Here is a 6,000-nt window from a genome sequence, read left to right as displayed (position 1 = left end):
CTCCCACCTTTTACGTTTCTTTAGTCCATCTCAAAAATCAAGGTGAGATCATGCTTCATCCTGTGCCCCCTAAGTTATAATCAATTCTCTCGTATGAGAAAATCCAGGATACCAAGTACTACTTTATCGATAACACTTAATTTTCTTTATAACTGTAGATCTTCAGATATCAATAAATTTAGTCCTTATCCTCAGTGCACTTGAAAAGGCACCCATCTAGTCTCATTGATCTGTTGTAGTTATGTTCACATCATCATATCAAGCTCATACACAAACACCAACATTTCCAATTTCCATATAGTGTTTCCATAAACATCTTACATTAAAATTAACCTGGTATGTCTCACTGTGTTTCTGCTCTATTTACTCTGATGTAGATCATCTGGCACATTGCTATTTCTTTCTGAATTTAATGACGTACAAATCTCTATTTTTTCAATTAAAGTCTATTTCATATTTTTCTGGGCACTCTACTACTTTCCACATTCAGGACTGTGCTTTTCCACACAGAACACTTCACTTTCTCCCTGGACTCTGGGCTCAAGAGCAGCCTCTGAAATTCTTGGGAAAGTTCTGACAAACAGACTCACAAATTTTATAAATAAAATTATGAAAATAATAAAATTTCACAATTCTCATAGCCAAATAAAGCTTTCAGATTCTCTGTACACAGTAGCCACTCAATATATTTTTTTAGAATAAATAAATCAGTTATAGGTCTATATAAATTTCAGTATCCTCCTTTTATATTTTTCCTATTAATCTTTACTGTCTAAATAATAACTAAGCTCTATCCTTTCTTAATTCTCATTTGTGTAACTATCTCTGTTTTTCTAAATACTTTGACTTTTAGTTTGACTTCCATAATTTCAGAAGAACAAATTTGTTACGTATAGTAAAATAAGAATATATATGCGGTAAACTTATTTTGAAAAAGTTACCTGAACATTACAATTTTGTTAAATAAGTGTATGTTGTTATACTTTCAAGGCCAACAATAAGTAATTTAAATGCCACTAATTTTTAAATTTCCTCATGTAAATGGAACTAATATCCACTTTCAGGTTATGCAATATATATACAATGTTTTTCAACGTTTTTACAGTAAAGGCACTGAAAAGCTGGTAGCTATAATCATTAAATGGATTGATCTTTGGTGTGTTGGAAAAAATGAACCATTTCTTTATCTGACAAACATTTTTCAAGTATACAGTGAGGAAAAGACATTGAGTTGTTAGAAGATTGATTCAATGAATCATAAAATTTTTTAATATTATCTACACAAAACACACGAAATGCTTCAAGGTTGCTATGGTCTGAATGTCTGTCCCCAAAAATTCATATGTTGAAATTCCCACCCCCAAAAGTGATGGTACTTTTAGGTGGGACCTTCGGGAGGTGCTTATGCAATGAGGGTGGAGCCCTCACGAAAGAGGTTGGTGTCCTTATAGAAGGGACCCACAGTGCCCAAGCCCCTTCTGCCATGTGAGAGCATCTGAAAGAGGGTCCTCCCTGACCACACTGGCAATACAGCTGATCTCAGAACTGTGAGCAATACACTTCTGTTGTTTGCAAGTTGTCCAGTCTGCGGTGTTTTATCACAGAGCAGACCAACTGAGTAAGGCAAAGGTACCAACTGTATCTGCTCCTTATTCAACGTCTTAGCAGACTTTCATCATGTTATTTGATTGGTGCTTCTCATCACATAGGCTGAGGACTCACACCTGTGATACATTCCTTCCTATGTAGATGCCAAGGCCCAAAGCCTGGAGTTCACGTCTGCCATATGTCACAGACCTCAAATTCTCTGCCATAGTTTTCTGATAGCTTTGCAGTAAATTTTGATTCCTATAAAATCAGGAGAGGAAAGACTGAATCTCTCCTTATTACAGATGAAGGCTTCCTGCCAAGGCCCCTTGATGCTCCATCTGAGGGTTTCCTGTTGGTCCACATGCGTGCAGAGAAGAAGTGCCAGGGGTTACATGTTACCAGGGGCAGCTGTCAAAGAATTTCAGGTGTAAATAAGAAGACACATAATCCAGGTTTCCTCACACCTTGTTCAGAATAGTTCTAAGGCAGGTTTCACATAATCTCCAGATTTTCTAGGAAGATTGAGCTTCAGTGGCTCACGGTTGTAATGGGATTGATAACCTCCTTTTGTGGCTTTAACTTCCTACCCCTTCTCAAATAAAGGCCTTAAACTCAAACCCTGTCTGATGGTCTGCTTCTGGGGAGAACCCAGGCCAAAATAATCGATATTAGAATTGGTCCTGTAAATAGAGTATGATTCCTGGGCAATACTGGAGCAGCTCTGGAGCAGAGGTTAAAGGCCACCACTTCACAGTGGTGTAATCCCTTTTAGATTTTATGTCAACAACTGAATTGAATCACTTATCTTTTGTGTCCAAATTTTTCTTTCGTGATTTATACACCTTACCTCTATATTTTGGGTGAGTTCAACTCAAATATTTATTTTATTAAATGAGATTCTATTTGTGAAAGGTCTATCAAAATGTTCAGTATTATAGAAATATACATTTAAAACTTTTAGAAAAACTCTATTATTTTAGCATTATAGTTTAGGTTATTTCCTTTTTTTTTTGCGGTACGTGGGCCTCTCACTGTTGTGGCCTCTCCCGTTGCAGAGCACAGGTTCCGGACGCGCAGGCTCAGCGGCCATGGCTCACGGACCCAGCCTCTCCGTGGCATGTGGGATCCTCCCGGACTGGGACACGAACCCACGTCCCATGCATTGGCAGGCGGACTCTCAACCACTGCGCCACCAGGGAAGCCCAGGTTATTTCCTTTTTACGCCAACTTAGAAAATGTATATAATGGTGAAGGAAACACAAACATCACAATTTTAATCATAGTTTGTGTGGTCTTAAAATGCATTATCCTTGCATTTGCTTTTAAATATTAGAGTCTGTTTAAGTTATTATGTGTTTGTAAATTTATTTTTTTTAGAAAGTGAGGTATATATTTTGTCCAAATAAGAAATAGGCCAGACATCAACATTTGAATGGTACATTATAGTAAAATTAAAATGTTGTAGAGTGAATTTTCTTCTGAATAGGCATGGAGGTGCTTCTCTGAACTGTCCAACTTGAAATCATTTTAAAAATATTGTATCCGTTTTTCAGTCTTATAACTGCAGTTAACCTGAATATACCTTATTATGGATGAACTTTAATGACAGAATGTGCTCCAACTCTACTCAAAAGATAAAATAAGAGCGCGTTAGCAGTGTGTACTGAATCAAAGGTTTGAGTGTTTGAGTCTTGAGTCTAAGTGTTGAACAGTAGGTGAAGTTTTGAGTGTCAAAGTGCTGAGTCTGGAAGCATCAAGATGCCACGTGGAGGCTTAGCAGATCCCCGTCTGAACCACTGTCATCTGCCAGCAAGTTGCCTTCACGTAAATTTGCTTTTACTCCAAAAGACCTAGCTTGGTTCTTGCCTTGTTTGTGTCGGTTACTCCTCACACCTATCCACAGCAGATCTCACTGACTACAGACCCCAAGTGGATCCCGAATCTGCCCTCTTCATTTCCATCCCAACACCTAGTAAGAGCCACAGTCTTCTGCTGAGACAACAGCTTCACACGGCCATCCTTGCCTTTGTCATTTATTCTGTCGTCATCTATTTCCTATAGAGAAGCTCTCACATCACCTTTTCAAAGTTTCAAAGGTTTTCTGTCACACTTAGACTCAAATATAACTGCGTTCCTTTGATTACAAGGCCCAAAGTGGTCTGTTCCGTGCTGACCTGGGCGTTCCCATCTGTGCCTCTCTTCTGAGCACCGATCACAGGCCCGTCACCTTGGTTTTCCTCCTGTTCTTTCAACGCATTTCGTTTTCTCCTGCCTTAAAGCCTTTGCTCCAGGTACTTCCTCTTCTGGAACGTTTTGTCTTCTTATCCTGGCACATATGGTCCTTCTCACTATTCAGATCTGAAACTAAAAGCCACCTCCTAAAACAAGAGGGCAAACGTCCCCTGAGCTCTGGGTCCACAGGAGACGTTGAGCCACTCTGTAAGGCATTACCCTGCGTATGATGTACTACCATCTGCTGGCTTTCCTATTGCATAGCTGTATGTTTACTTTACTCCCAAAGTAGAATGCAGGGCAGGGGGCTAGTCTTTTCTCCTTTATCACTGTACTCTCAGCATCTCAAACCATAAATAAATTTATAAAGTCAGGAAATATACAGTAACTGTAAAATGAAAACTATTTAAAACGTTTACATTTTGCCTCAATATTGCTACTTCTTTGCTATTTTAAAAATAAATTTATGTGATGAAGATCAAATAAAATGTGAGGCTTGAAATACTGTCGTACCTCAGTGGGAATAAAGGCAAATATCTCAGGTTTCAACATCATATAGTGTAATCATGGCCCTTGCTGTCACCATGCTTTTCAGAATGCTAATTATATCTTGGACTTGGATGAATGTGTTAGTTAGGCATCTCCAGCTCATTTCTGAAGGAAACATTTCTCAAAAGTACAGAATTTGTAAAACAATTAGGAACAACTGCTATCACCATTGCTTTGAATCTTAGAGATTCTTTAAAGTTGTCCCTTAGGGAAAAAAGTTTGTATTTTCAAACATAAAAAGATGTTCTAAAGCATCACTTTTTCTGTCTACAGCTGCATCAAGGTGTAGTCCTCATTTGATTTGCACAGTAGTAGTGGTGTTTCACTGCTTCGTAATAGCATTTATGTTACAAAGGCATCTGCTCAAGCAGCAGAATTCTCAGAGTACTCACTGGAAGCCCTCTGTCCATGAGCATTTTCTGGATGATGGGAGCAAGTTTCAGGGGCTGATGTGCAGAGATAATTGTAAAGCATTTGAACGGTAGTTATATATGGCATTTACTGTGTAAAGTTTTAAGGAAAATAAATGGACACAAAACTCCCAACGAGTTCCTGGATTGTCCATGTTTCTTTCACGATCAAGAAAGGAAGATAGGGCTTCCCTGGTCGCGCAGTGGTTGAGAGTCCACCTGCCGATGCTGGGGACGCGGGTTCATGCCCCGGTCTGGGAGGATCCCACGTGCCGCGGAGCGGCTGGGCCCGTGGGCCGTGGCCGCTGAGCCTGCGCGTCCAGAGCCTGTGCTCCGCAACGGGAGAGGCCACAGCAGTGAGAGGCCCGCGTACCGCTAAAAAAAAAAGAAAGAAAGAAAAGAAAGGAAAATAAAGACACAAAGGCTCTAGCAGGCCATTGCTATTGCTACCTTTTATTTCATCAAATCCAAGATGTCATGATTTCAAGGTGCTTCATTAAGAAAGCCACTAAGAAAGAAAAAATTTACATGAAAATCATTAAGAAAGGAAACATTTACACTTAAACTATGGCAGACATTGACAATCAAGCTTCTTATGCATTAAATGTAAAACAAAACAAAACAAGACAAAATTGCACCTCAGCATTCATGGAATACTACCTGGCAGATCGTGTGCTCAGGGCAAACTCAGCCCTGTCCTCCCAGGCTGTCCCTGAGATGCTGAGGTTGTTCACCATCCAAGGTGGACCCAGAGAAGATGACCTGTTATCACGGCCACAGGTGCCCTCCATGTAACACCTCACCTTTACCCAAGAGTTGGGGGTGGGGTGGGTGTTACATTTTCTGTATTGACCACATCTCAAATAATTAGGCTCTTGACTTACTTCTTCACTGAATAGCTTATTCATTTAGCAACTGTTTACACAACATCTTATTCCACTACTATGAAAGCGCTAGTGATACGGAGATCCATGGTCTAAGAAAGTATCATGATATATATACATATATATATATATATATATACACCTTATATCATCTAAGGTATACACGCACACTAAAGTTCAAGCCACATTTTGATAACAAAAAAGAGAGAAAACCAACCTAGAGCAAAATACCAAAATAGACAAATTCCTACTCACATTTTAGTTTTTGCAAGACAATTCTTTTATAAAGTATTAAAGATTATTATCAGAACTAACATTGTTTTATATGTTTTCTC

The sequence above is a fragment of the Delphinus delphis genome, chromosome 6 (assembly GCF_949987515.2).
Source record: "Delphinus delphis chromosome 6, mDelDel1.2, whole genome shotgun sequence".
Taxonomy (NCBI): Eukaryota; Metazoa; Chordata; class Mammalia; order Artiodactyla; family Delphinidae; genus Delphinus; species Delphinus delphis.
Note: the sequence above shows the minus strand (reverse complement) of the source record.